A 15,219-nucleotide genomic window follows, 5' to 3' on the forward strand; every position below is an offset into this window, starting at 1 on the left:
ACACAACTAATGAGAAAAGGCTTGACAAAATAATCCTGCGCAGTTACCGCTACGACCTCCTACCTGGCCTGAGATCTCAGGCAACAGAAAATACAGTTTTAACTCTAATCTAAAGCGAAAGTTAAACTAACGACGACAAAACGTAACTAACGGAGTCAAAAGTCTCACACAGCAAATCAAAAGAAAGGCAACAAAGACAAAACCATATTATGTCCTTTTCCAGAAAGAATAACTTTAGATCCTCTAGACGTGACCAACACAATCAGTGGCCCATGAGCCAAGTCAGGTCTTTTGACTATTGCAATCTGGCCCATCATTTAGCACACATACACTTGTTATTTTGGGGTCTTTTTGCCTTTATTTTGTTAGTTGTCAGCTTGAGATATACACGAAATGTAGGGAGAGAGAGAGATAGAGAAGAGAGAAGACATGCTTCAAATCTTGTCAGGACCTGGGATCAATCCTGGTGATCCAGAGGAGTGTAGTCTCTGGGCACCTGTTCTACCAACTAGGCTAAACCGGTGCACCAAGATTTACTTTTTATCTTTTAATTCTTTACCTCTGTTTTAAGCAGAGGATCAATTAAACAAAAAAATAAACTACATTATGTTTTTGTTTTTTAAAACAACCTAACTCTATTCATGTAGGAAGGGCAGAGTTAACCAGTTCACAAGTCTGACATGAAATGTTAATGTTCGGCCACTCAGTACTCAGTTTTTGAAATTTGGCCCTTCTAAAATAGTAATGAATCAGGCCTGTTCTAGAAATGTCTGTGCCATGGACACAACAACATATAAACTGTAAATCTGCTTCACACCCTGTCAGAAAAATAAACTCTATCCTCACGGTTAATCTGTGTGCCTCCAGGATGTTGAACTGTTCTGAGCCAGGTAAGATGGATATGAAGTCACCGGCAGGACTGATGGAATTCATTGTGAACTTCAAACAGATGCTTGTATAGATTAAAACATGTGGTAGGGCCCAGGAGGAGAGGCTCTGTCACAGATTGAGTCTAGTCACTTTGACCCATACCTCCCTGTTTTATCACACGTCATCCCCAGAAATGTACCCCTCAAATCACTCGCAGATGGACGCTGGCCTCTGACACACGAAGAGATGCCCCGGTGGTGTGTCAAAAACATCCTCTGACCAAAGTGGGAGAGAAAAGTAAGCTGCAGTGATCTCACTGTGAAGATTCAGCAATGGGAGGTTCTGTGTTAAACAGTGAGAGGCTGGAGTTGGAAACATTGGTGCGCTTTGCTACTGTTGGTGCACGGTGGTTTGTTCTGTGCTGTGCACCTTGTTTGAACTCCAAGCGCTAAGCCTTTCTGGCTTTCACTGGTAATTCTCTTTGTCCCTTTTTCCTTTGCCTCCCATCGTCTCTGCGTAGCGTAGAAACAAATTTAACCATGCAAGTCCAAATGGATTAATCCTAGATTTAGGTCATTTGAAAATGACCCAGCTGTTCTGATGGCAGTCCCTCAGAAGTGCCCCCATAGCTCCTGTAGGCCCCTTAGCCCCCACCCTGACTCCAGGCCTCCTGTGAAAGTCAAAGCCTGTCTTTCATCTCCGATCAGTTGCATGTGCCCTCACAGATCCACAGGTTTTACTGCTTAAGTCTGGGCTGGCAGCATTGATCATGTGACCGTTGCCTGCCTGGCGTTGAGACACATCATAGCTCTGTGAGCGCTCTCTGTCTGCGCGGCCTGCCAGTTCTGCTCACACATCCCTGTTGTCTGTCTCCCCTGCCTGTTAGTTTTGATTTGCACATGCTGTTGTCAAAAGTCCATCCGTGATCATCAAATCCTGCTAGTTGGAACTGTTAGGTCAGGTTACATCAAAGAGATCAGGAGGGATCAGCCTCTTGAAAGGGACAGGCTCTGGCTCATATCATCAGAAACAGGTGGAGGTCCTCATTCGAAGAACAAAGGAGAGATCACCATCTATAAAACTTTTATATTTCATAGAAAAGTTTCTTTAAATTCTTTTAAATTGCCACCTTATACTACACATAGAATGCAAACTACACTCAGCTCCAGCTCAATTCATATGATATCAGATTGTGGGACATCGGTGCAGCACAAAATCCCATAAAGGTCACAACAGCAAAGCCTGAGACTTCGTGGTTTAGTGCCACTAAGTGTTAAAGTGTGGAAATCTGCTGAAAGCCAGGGTGAAAAGGGAACTGCAAATGTAAGGAGCAGGTCGCAGGTGTTAGGAGTTAGTTGAAAACTTGTCAAAACCTATAAGACAGTTTGTATACATTGTAGTAATACCACTAGTCTATGGCTGATATTTTCTACTCCTTAGTAAAAACATGATTAAAATCAATACACAAGACTCTTGTGTTTCTGTGTCTTGTCACAGCTTGGCAAGAGTAGTGCAGAGGAACTGAAGTCCTGGAAACGTGACATTTACAGACAAGATTTTGACTTAAAGGCATAACAAAATAACTTGTGTGCACAATTGAAATATCCTGAAAGAACAAGTAAGTATTGTGTGAAGCCATTTTTTTTTTCTTGTGTAGACAAGTTAATTATCTTGTGCCAACATGACAGTTGATGTTGTGTGCACAAGATAATAAGTTGTTCCCACAAGATAGAAAACTTTTGAACACAAAACAATAAACTTGTTCCCTCAAGATAACAATGTGTGCGCACAAATACATTACATTTTTTGCACAAGATATTAACTTGTTCCCATTACATCTTGTGCTAATTACCTGGTATCCACAAGATATTAACTTTCACACAAAATAATAAAAATAGTTCCAACAGGATAATTATTTTGTGCGTACGAGATAATTAACATGTTCCTACAAGATGATTATATTGTGTGCAAAAGATAATAACTTGTTTCCACAAGATATTAACTTTTGTGCACAAGATTAAAAGATGTTCCCACAGGATAATTATGTTGTGCAGGCAGGACAATTTAAATTTTCCCACAAGATAATTATATTTTGTGTACAAGATAATAACTTATTTCCACAAGATAATAACTTATTTCCACAAGATAACAACTTCTGTGGGCAAGATTATGACTTATTTTCATCAGATTAGTAAATTGTATGCACAAGTTATTTTCCTGCGCACAGAAGTTAATATCTTTTGTGCAATATAAAAAAGCTTTACTCTTTAGGACTTCAGGGGCTCTGAAGAGTAGAGTGGCCGTTCTCAAAAATATGTTGATTTCTTCAGCTTTCTTCTTTTTTTTAATGTCCTTTTTTATCAACATTTAGGTTTGACTACAGTGTTAGAAAGCTTCAGTGTCTCAGGCTCTCCACCCCTCTGAAATCATTTCACCCTTCAGCTTCTGTTCTGTATCACCTTGAAACAAACCTACGCAAGCATGACACCTTGATTTCACGTCAAAACCATTGTTTTTAACCCTGCAGACAAACATTTTTGGGTGTTAACACACTGTAGAGTCCCTTTCATTTGCCCCCAGCACATGTTCCTGATATTTCCCAGAGAGATCGGTAAACAACCTTGTTCCCGACCCGAATCGAGTCGAGAAGTGCCATCGAAGATGTGGACGTAAACGGAGGAGAAAAAGAGAGTAAGAGAGGCAGGAGACATCTGTCGAGCAGGCTCTCATTTCGTAAGAAGTGGCCGTCTATTGGTTACAGATGATGCCCTGTTTGATAAAAATGAACTCTTTCAAGATAGGACGGCTTGCATTGGGGTCTCTCTGGCACCGAGGGGTAATCAGATAGTTCTTCTGACAGGTCAGCTGTTTGTTGTTGATCTTTTATCTGATGCTCTCCAAATAGCTGCTATTGCCTGTAAACAGTTCTGTCATTCATTCTGGGCAAGATGGACATTTGTGTCTGTGAACACGCATGTTTTGTGTGTTTGCCTGCATGTGTTGCCATACAGGAGCATGCGAGCAATGGACCTGTTGTCTTGGAGGTATCAGTGCGTGAGTGTGCAGGCTTCCTCCAGGAGTTTTCCATTCATGCCTGGTGCTTGAATCACCCTCTGCAATGCCCTCTTCCAGGTAGACAGAGGAGGGATCAGCGAGCAATTACCATTTAAAACCTGCTATTATTACCATCAGAGAGGCGACAGGCCTCTCTTTCCTCTGCTCTTCTTCTCATTTACACAGAGACAGCAGCAGAATCACGCTCTTTTGTCTAGGAAATGTTTATTTATGCCAAAGATATGCCAAAGGACACAGAAAAGCCCTTATTACAGGTCATGATAGTAGAGCCACAACACATTATTCATTCTCTGTCCTTTAACCTGGTAGTCTTTACGGGGAAGTCCACACCCTGCTGTTAACTATGGTCATTATTCAATTTGGAAGAGCTGTTTTTGAGAGAGTAGACCTTAAAGAATCCCTAAAGGAAGAGCTGAGAATTGCAACTACTTTTAAAAAATGTGTTGTTTTATTGTGGTCTCACCAATTTGGAGGGAACAAGCACAGACTTTATAAAAAACATGGAGCCATTGGTTTCTGAAGAGGCATTATGAGGCCCATTGATGGCAGTTGCCATATTGGAAATCCTGACTCAGACTAACTTCCAGCTAATCTTGAAACCAGAAAAAAGTAAGAGTTGAGGCTATGGACAAATTACATAATTTGTGTGTGGCGCCATCTTGCGTAGCTGCCATTACTGTGGTGGCAACTCAACATCTGCTGCTGCCTGTTGACTGTGACAGCAACATATAAAGTTAGATTACAGACATTAGAAAGCCTCTGATGAATTAACTTTGATCAGATTCTTAATATTATTTAGTTTACATATTGGGCATTGGTTACAACAACAACCTGATACATTTAACAAAGAGAAATAGAGAGAAACTTGACCATCTGCCACATATTTGTGAGTAAGTGCTGTGTAATATAACTTTATTGCGTTAATTAATTAACAGTTAAGATAAATCATTACAGACTGGTTGCATAGACAAATACATTTTAAAACATATTAATTAAGCATAGATTTTCTTTATTTTGTCAACACAAAAGGGATTGCAAACATGATTAGCCCGCTAGCTAGCACAGGATTGTGTTTACATGATGTATACTGTTTATACATGATGATTTCATTAATTGCCTGGAAAATGCCATCTAAAAATCACCAGGGGAGGGACAAAATTAATACTAATTATCCAGTCAACCCATGTAAAGTGTCCTCTCATACAGAGGGACTCTTCATGGAGTAAAGCCTTGTGTTATGTTATGTTCAAAGATAACAACGTTTTCGGATTGTAACAGTCCTTAACATTACAAGGGTAATAACATTGAAAGTGGAGTGCCACTGTAGCTTATTGGTTGAATTGGGTCCCAATTCAACGCGGGAGATGCCACCGCAATAACGACACCTTGTTAACTTCTCGTAATTCATCAGATTCGTCTATAGCCTTTAGCCAGCTGGCAAACAGCTACAACGCAACTACCTGTCAGTCAAATCAGGCATGCCCCTAGGTGCAGGATTAGCTCAGTGGTTAAATTATGTGCCCCCTGTACAGAGGCTTAAGTTCAAAATGGGTGGCCTGGGTGTTTATCCAAACCACAGCCCTTTGCCACATGTCATCCCCCACTCTGTCTTCTCTGTTTCCTACTCAATAAATGCATAAAAAGCCAGAGGAATAATCCTGTACAAAAATTAGCCATGACCCTGTTTATGCCTTAAAATAATAAAAACCGATGAGATATAAATAGATAATTCACTCCCCGTACAGTTGTCACAAGTAAAGAAATATGATTTTTGTATCAGGCTGCAAACATGTTAAATTCTGCCCTTCAGATGGAAGTGTTGACACGGGCCAGCTACAAGTGGACACTGCAGTTTCATGCACTTCCGCTTCAGCCTCATTTTCAAACACTGGAGGTTGCCACTTGGGAAAGAGTTGTTGACTTGCATATGAATTTGATATGAGGTCGAAACTTTTGGTGCCAGTTTTTAAGACAGGGTTTAAGACTGAGATTTACTCGAAAGATCCACTAAAACACACCCTGGTCATGGACTAGGATTAAACCCTCTCTGGGAAATGGTCCCATAATGTTGTGAGTATCAACGGTATGCGCTCCCATCCACTGAACCACTGGGACACCATTGGCGCATGGCATGTGCCTCATTATTTTTGACACTCTCTTAACACCAAGCAGCCGTTTTCTTTTATCCTCTCAGCGAGAAGATGAAGCTTCTGTAATGAAAGAAGACAATGATCAGTGCCAGCCTCTTGGCCTTGCCGGGTACCTGCTTTGATGTCATATATTGGTGTATAGCGGGCTGTGGCCCATGCCAAAGAGCACCCATAGTCGCCAACTGTCTGACAGGCTGCCTTTCATCACAATGACATCACTCTGCTACTTGATTACTTTCCACGGGCTCTTCCAGGCCTTGGAATTTTCTCCCAGGAATCTGAAATCATCATCCCGCCTTTACACCCTTAGTCTCAAAATAAAAGGAGCACACATCTGAGAGCTTGTGTGGCACACATTCAGTATTTATATTCAAAGCTGACAGTGTGTTTAGTGTCATTACAGTGAAGCCTGCACTTTAAAATGTACTCCGGCCTTGTTTCGCAAGTGGGATGACTGAAGACAAGTTCAGTGTGTTTAGGAGGATTCCCATGCAGCTCAAAAATAATGTGGCTAAATAAATCATGGAAAATAAAAGCAACTTTACACATGGCAATCTTTGATCTCAGTATTTCCCGTCCCTGCATTTTCCTTCCATAAGGGAGAGCAGTGATAAATTACAAGGTAGAACCTGAATTGTTTGCTTTTGGAGGAAACTGTCATGCGAAGTGGATATTTTTAACCAGCTTCTCTGGCTGGCAGCGCTGCCCCTCTGCCTGTGAGACCGCTGTTTGTCTTCACCTGAAGGTCAGAAGTAACGTGAAGACTCCTGTAGATGCCTTGAGGATCAAGAGGAGTCTGTGGGCCCCTGTCCATACTCTGACTGGAAATTAGAGTTTGGGTAGTTCAGGTTTTATTGAAGTGGGTTTTTTTATAAAGCCAATTATTGCAGAACTTTTTTGCTTTTAAGGTGCTAGAGAAATGAAATAAACTTGAAACTTGATTACTTATCAATAGTAAGTGTATTAACCGGGGGGATATCTCTTTGTTGAGAAACTGGCCTGAGAATTGGAAAGGAAGCTAAGCTATTGACCACTGCAGACTGAGTCTGCTCTATCACATGATTTAGCAGAAACTTTAACCCAATACTACTGTCTGTGTAAGTGTATATCTATTTAGAATGTTACAGCACTTTACTTTGCCATCAGAAAGCCCATTTGTTTTGGCACTATGCTTGGACGCCACACGTGTTCTCCCGCTTACAGCACACTGATCAACTACTCACGTCTATGATGTAGAGTCATCTGGATTTTTGCCAGTACACTGATATATTGAGAATTTATATTTTCTTGCATCCCAGTTTGACACAGTTTTAAGCAACGAATGTTAAACATTTGTCCAAAAAGGTTCATTTGGTCTGACTGTGTCTCTGACTTTTAAATGCCTTTCCTGCAATAAAACATACATTGGCGAAACAGGCACATGAAAAAATGAACACAGAAAAAATTTTGAGAAAGAAAGAAACATCTGAGGCACACACACATGCAACTATGCGAACAAGGGCAGAACATAGAAACAGCCATGTCAGACCACTGCAAGAGAGAAAATCTAATCATGGACTGAGATAAGGTCACGGTCATCCTCTCAGAGGGCAACACATACCAGCATTCGATGAGTGAGCAAGCAGAGATCAGGAAAACAGGAGGGGGGGGGGGGGCGATCCTGTGTAACTCACCTTACAGACAAGTCATAACAACATCACGTGACTCTTCTGAGGAAGACTGCGGGAAGTTTGTAGAACATGTCAACATTAAAAGATAACACACTGACAGCAAAGTGAAGTGATGAACCATTTCTAAATATAGCATGTAATTACACCCCCTTTACTATTTGGGTTGGATTTTCTTAAAATTGCCTGAATTGCCGGGTGCTGTTGGCCTAGCGGTCTAAACGCACTCCAAATACAGAGGCTATAGATCTCGTCACAGCGTCTGCAGGTTAGATTCCAGCCTCAACCATTTGCTGCATGTCTTCCCCAACACTCTCCCTACATTTTCTGTCTCTCTTCAGCTGTCCTATCTATTAAAGGCAAAATTTCCCCAAAAATACAACTTTAAAAATTGGCTGAATTGCTTGGTAGAGCTGACCCCACCTGTAGTAGTTGACGGCATAGCTTCTGTTCTGATTCTCAGGCCAGTGTCTTGACAAAGGAGCCAGGCTGCTCCTTCCCCTTTGGATAATACACTTACTATTGTCAAGTACCTCAAACAACCCCACCTCAAAAAACCTAACTATCCCTTTAAAGAAACATTTCAAAGGATTAGATAGGGTTTTTCCATTCTCAGCAGAGAGTATGTAGGATGGCTGCATATCTTCAAGAGGCTGAAGTGGGATAGACAGTACATACTGTAAGTGATGCCTCTGCCAAGTTCTCACTGCAATTTGATGTATTCAGATGCAAACAGCACATATCCCCTTGCAAACACTTGCAGGTGCAATCATCATCGTAAGATCTAATTTGAAACATGGATTAATAAAAATCGGTTTTACCAACATAGAGTACCTCTTCCTACAAAGCCACCTAAGCAGTCGTAATGTGAGTGTAATCCCAAAAGATTCCATCTTGGCTCATGAGGTCAGCCAGTGGAAACACTGATTCAAAACAATGTAAAGTATCTGTTTTGGACCTGCTTCCCTTTCTCTTGCGGCAGGAAGACGGTCGTCATTTTGTGGGGAGAAGAGAGTGTTACTCAGGCTTTAGTCACAAAGAGCACGAGAAGAGCCATCATCACGGCACATCATCTTGTTTTTGTCATGACTAATGAGCAGATTGCTAACAGCACTTTTTTAGCGATCTGGTTTTGATCTCTCTGTCATTCACATCACTGGAATTTGGAGACGGGGCTTCCTTTTGGACACCTTGAAAAGCAGGCGTTGTTATGAACTGTACATGGGTTATTAGTCAACCTATGAGTAATCCCACATTTGTCTCTTTCCTGTAGGTCTGTAAAATGAGAAAATTATGAGTGTAAGAAATGTAGAGAAAAATACATTCTACTACTACTATAAAGTAAATTCCTTAAGTGAGGACTACAAAAACAATTAAGTAAAAACATCAGGCGAATAACATGAAATCTCCTCAAAGTGAACGCTGTCACATCTGGCTGACAGGTGTAGGACTAATTCTCATGTGTCAGAACTTTCCCCTTAATTTACTCATTTAAGAGTCCACAAAAGTGAAAGTCCTGCAGCTTGTACCTCTGGATTCAACAAAGAGCAAATTTAACTCCCAGGTAAGAAAATTGGCTTGGTTACCCCTCTAAAATAAAAGCACGCTGGGCAGGTAGGGGAAGGGACAACTGTAACGTGTCTGAAGCGTAACCTGTTCTGCGGCCCTCGCTTTGAAACCAGATGAAGATCGGCTGTGGCCCTGAAGTCATTACACCTTCAAAGGTAATTAACACATGGCTTTTGTTTGGGCCCGATGAGCCCCAGATTATGTAGGTACAGATGGTCAGGGGGGCGGACGACAGATACCAAGAGCAAGGTGTGCTTGGATGTGCTTTCATGTCAGCAGGAAGTGCTTGACCCCTGGCCCCCTCCTGACCTCAAATCTAAGCTGTCAACGCCACTTCCTTTAATGTGCCCTGTAAAGATGAACATGTGGACAGAGACAGGGGGCCTGCGCAGTCCTGCGCAATGAGCAAGAGAACCCAGCTGGCATCTCTACCCTGCAAAACCTTTAGCTCAGTTATGCTAATATAAGGTTATATAAGATCAAAGCCTGTCTTTTTTTTTGTCAGATTGTGGAAGAAACGGCAACATTAGCTTTTGGAACTGTGAGATACATCATTTTGGAGATCGGAAAGTTGTGTATTTTTGTTCATCACAGCAGGTCTTTCTTCTGCTCTGCTCTGCTTTTATGAGTTATGCTTCTGTGTCACTTTGTGCTTTTGCTTGGCATAGGATTTTCTAAAAACAAAGCATTTTAGCCCTGATGTCTTTACAGGATGTTGTAGGGCACACTTCCATGGCCATAATAAAAGTTCTTCTCCCACCTTGGAGGGACTACTGTGTCCCATGGAAATTCAAAACAACCTGTTGACATATCGCTTTAGCCCAAAGCATCACATGTTTAACGCAACCAAGTAATTTCGGTGCCAGTATCAAGTTGTTGTTTTATACTGTTTCTCTAACCGCATAATACGTTTTGTTGCCACAAAAAGTTCTAAGTGGGGTCCCAGAAAAACATATTTTAAACTAGTATGACAACATAACCAATGATCACTAAACAGGATACAAATGTTGAAATTAGGTTGTTAACACATTTAATTTTTCACACGAAATCACAATTACAGCCCATTTTGGGCTGTGTGATGTTAACAAGAAGGTTCAGAAATATTATAAAGAAAGCAGTTTTCAACATTTACCCCTGAAGCAGAAAAACAATAACTGCAACAGTATGCCCTGGTACTGAGGCTAAATTGCCCTGACTAATACAGGTAGAGAAGATGGTGACAATGTTGACTGATAGGATACCTGTAGGCAGACTGAGCAACATAAATCTAGTAGTTGCTCGTAGTTGCTCGAGAAAAGCTACCCAGAGTGAAGCAAGAACAGACAGCCAGACAGCTCTGTTGCCGAAAGCATGGAGGAGGACAGCGAAAGAAAAATGTACGAACATTAACTCAAGAGTCTTTGAGCTTTTCATAGCCATGCGTGTCAGTTTCAAACCAAACACAAGAACCTGTTCAGCTGTGGAGTGTACTGACCTGAGGGTTTGTTGATGTCTTGTTGGTAAGTTAAATGCATGTTTTGGTCAGCCAAGAGAGTGTGACATCAGACCCTTGGTTCGACCAGACAGATTGCTTCTACACTTGCCTTTGCTCCACCAGCACAATACTGTATGTCAGCATCCATCGAGGTGGTATTTTGGCTTCACATCTCACAATAGCAGGAGATGAAGGCGCACCTTCTACTGTATATTAAGACATGCAGATTGGTGATATTACCAAGCCTCCGATGTTGAAAGTGAAGCCAATGCAGAAGTATAAAAATTGCTTTTCCTCAAGTGTCCACTTGAGGCTTGCTGTGAAAACATGAATCCCCATCATCACCCATGATAAAGTGTCAATTTTCTCGCCAAACTAAACATGTTCCCAGCCTGGTTCAAAAAATAATTTTGGTCTGTATAGCTCAGTTCATTATTCCCACACACTGTACTCATCCGTTTTGAAAATATTGAGACTAAGAGCCAGACATAAGTTTGCATTATTGGAGGCATGGCTGAGTTGACTTACAGGCAGACATGGTGTAACAGTTTGAGAGGTTTACGTCCACCTTAGCTCCACCTCTTTATTTGTTTCAAGGTTGACTGAAAGTGAGGTTGAGTCAACATTTCCAGCATGGTGAACTGGGTTGTATTTCCGGGCTGGTGCTCGCGCTGGTTCACAGCTGGATGAACTTGTGAGCCAGTGCGGCACCCATTTGTTTTTCCACCCTCTCGAGCCCATGGAAGAGGCATGTCATGACTTCAGATTAACGTGACCGCCTTTCCCAGCAGCGCTAGCGTGAACTTTCCCTAACAAAAACAACAATGGTGGACAACGGCAGCTTTTCTCCTCCAACATATTTTTCAAATTTGTATAAGTCACTGAAACAAAGATAGCCGCTTCGCCATACTCAGTTTGTGGGTCATGCTAAGCTAGCTGGCTACTACAGTGTTTTCATTTTGTATATTCAAGAGAGGATTATATAAATCCTCCTATCTACTTTTCAGAAGAGAGAAAAGCGGCCAAGCAAACTTCTAAAATTCCCAAACTTTCCCTTTAAGTCAGCTTTTACTCACCCTTTACTCAGGCTAATGAAATGCAAAGCTCACATTAATAATGGAGACTAATAGGCTCCAGTTTTGTTAATTACATCCTCACAACTTATCCAGACTGTTGCTGTTGTGATGACGCTTTACTGGGCTATTTTTGTTTGTTTGAGTCATTGTGATTCTCGATTATTCTAGATGACAAAAGAGTTAAACTTCCTGGGTGATTCAAAGGTATGAGTATTTCTAAACTTAGCCTTGTTTTGAGTATTGGGTATGTCAACGTTTAGGTGCAGGTGGTATGATTCACACTCAGATAGCTGTGGTAAACTGTACTCCACATGTTGTTCGTCATAAGCAATGAAGAGCTCCAGGTCTACATCATCTGCTCCCCTGCAAGCATCAAACACACATATATGCAGAGGCACACATGCACGCACGCACGCACACACACACACACACACACACACACACACACACACACACACACACACACACACACACACACACACACACACTGACACAGTGATCCCTACAGTTTAATATGAATTATCTCAAGCAGACACTTGGATCTGTGGGTCAGCAGTCTGTCTCAGGAGAGTGTTTGATGACTGCGTTTTATTGTTCCAGAAAGTCAAGATCTTCAAAGCTCTCCTTCTGTTCTCCACAGGGCACCCGGGCAGCAGCTGTCGGGATACACTCGGCTTTGTGTTTTTATACGAGAGAAGAGGCAGGTCAAGCCCACTCTCACAGAAATGTTTTTACTGGGGGGTAGGCACTCAGTGGATACCATAATATTGTTGTTCTGCTCTTTTGTGCCGGAGAGCGGGGAGCGTGTGAATCCCATCGGATGGTACGTCATCTCTCCTGGGTCTGATGCTGATCAAATAGCCTTTTTGGCATGATTCAGCACTATCCTCATGTGTGTGAATGAACGAGTATGTGTGTGAAGTGTTACAGACAAAACAGACCACCACTTGGGCTTTAGATCAAATATCTTCTCTCTTGTGCTCCTTTGAAGCAAAGTGTACAAGCTTTTACACTAAGGAAACACCTAAGTCTTGTACAATAAGTGTTATTTGGATGGGTTTGTGGCAAATGATTGAACTTGACTTACTGCTTGTGTTAGAACACACCAAAGTACATATGAGTTTTGCTTGTCACATCATCAGCTCCCATGAAGAATTTCTTGTCCCTGCTTTACAAATTGCATGTGAAAAAAGATGATTCTATTTACAATGCTTCAATAATGAAATAAAATATGTTGATTGTTGTAGTCCATTCATGCCTCTTAGAAGATAAAGGTTTGCTTTAGACCGGTAGAGTAATTACTGCCAGTTCACACTGCTTCATTTTGTTAAACCAGAGCCCTTTAAAAAGACACTGTACTACATATTTTCCTCTTGATGCATTCAAGTGCACATAATGCAATCAAATAAGAGCACCCACAACAATAAAAATAATCTATAACATATCAAAAATGGACAAAAATGACAACTTTTGCCATCTTTGAGGTTGTAAGCGGTTAAGCTAAGAAACTATGACAGTCTGAAGCCCTTTTCACACAGGTATTCCACAAAATATCCAGACATTATCCAAGAAGGGTGCATGTCAAAAAGCAGAAGACAAAATCTGTTAATCCCAACTTTAAACTGACTTTTTCCTGTCTGCCTGAGTAAAAAAATTGACATGAAGTTGAGGTGAGCCAATGTGAAGGCAGCAGGTAATAGTCAGGAACATTTAAAATGAGCGAGTGGGCGGAGTGACGCCATTGTCCACATTAAGCAGAGTTTATCTGCTTTATTCTTTGTACTGTTCGCCTCAGTTGCCTAAATATTGTTTCTACTGTTGTGTTTGTACATCCCTACACATGTTGTTCTGCTATTAACCTAGACCAGCCATCATTACAACAACTTCTACCCCTGTGAGGAACATGTGTGGAAGGGAATCCTGGGAAGTTAAGGACCTCTGTAGAAGTAGCGCTCGCAGCGTTGTAACATTTCCACAAAAAAGACTGCACCTTTGTACCTACATATTTAACTCTGTGTGGCGTAAAATAGGTCTCCCAATGTGTCATTTCGCAGTGCGTTATTTTGTTGCTTAAGCATAAGAGGTGTAGTGTGTACATACACAGCAGGAGCTTCACATTCACACACACTCAGACATGTACAGTCCCTCTTCAGTTTTCAACTGAGGAGGGACTGTACATGTTTGAGACTCACAACAGTCTAAGTGTCAGGGGTTCACATCTGTCATTAGAGTCTCTGATCCCCCTCCAGCTCAAAATCTCAAAGTTTACAAAGATGCAGTGAGAAGACCAAACAGCATGTCCTGGTGTTGAATCCTTCACTCTTTGTTTCTCTGACCTCCTGCTCCCTCCCGGCTGACCACCCTGAAATGCTGACTTTTCTTCCGCTCGCTGTGATGCTGCTCCACTCGTTGGCCCTTCCCTCTTGACAGGATGTCCGTGAAAGATTCCCTCTCGCGTCCCTACACCTGTTTTTACACCCAGCAAGCTGAAGAGGCCTCTTTTCATGGCGCTGCTATGTATTTGAAGTGTTCAGTTGCGCACGTACATTTCAGTCGTCTGTGGTTTGTGCCTTTGATAGCTGGAATGCTGTTGGACTTGTCTTTTTTAAATAGCCATGGGTCAAAATACAACAACATGTTTAATTTCCACATTTATAGACATGTAGAACAACCGTGGCTTTCCTTGAACATGCCATAACTCACCCAGTTTTGCTTATTTTCTGCTTAAATGGAGTTGTTGAAACAGCAGCTGCCTCTTCTGTCCATCACTGTATCATTACTTTGCCACTACTGTCAGATAGAGACAGTCTTGTAGCTGCATGGAGCGGAATCAAATTAAAGTGGTGTGGATAATTCCTAGGCTACAATAACAGAGCTGTTTTATGTTTCCCCTGAGAGCTACTAACATTGAAGACAGTCGGTCGACTGAGTTTGCCAGATTTCTTGAATCTGTGATTCCCAACATTCCCTGGGCTGTTCAGTTTTTACATTGCCAAGAAATAACAAAAAACAGATCACATACAAATATGGCAGGAAGTTTTACTCAATTCATCAGTGTGTCGTCTTTTCTACACCAACACAATCAGTGATATCCAAACTGCACCAAAGCAGCTTGCTAGACTTTAATCATGTTATCAGATCTCTCACAGAGCAACATCAGTGAACTTGCTGCAAAGAGCGGGACACAGTAGCAGAAAGGGGTTAGCGCTCAAACAAAATGCTGTCACTTTGATCATTTCCTGCTGCTCTTTGATCTCAGCACCCTTGAAAGGGCTGATAATGATGTTTAATTGATTATGTAGAATGAACAAGCATGGTTTGGTCTCATATCATTCATT

This window comes from Notolabrus celidotus, chromosome 20, assembly GCF_009762535.1.
Source record: "Notolabrus celidotus isolate fNotCel1 chromosome 20, fNotCel1.pri, whole genome shotgun sequence".
NCBI classification, from domain to species: domain Eukaryota; kingdom Metazoa; phylum Chordata; class Actinopteri; order Labriformes; family Labridae; genus Notolabrus; species Notolabrus celidotus.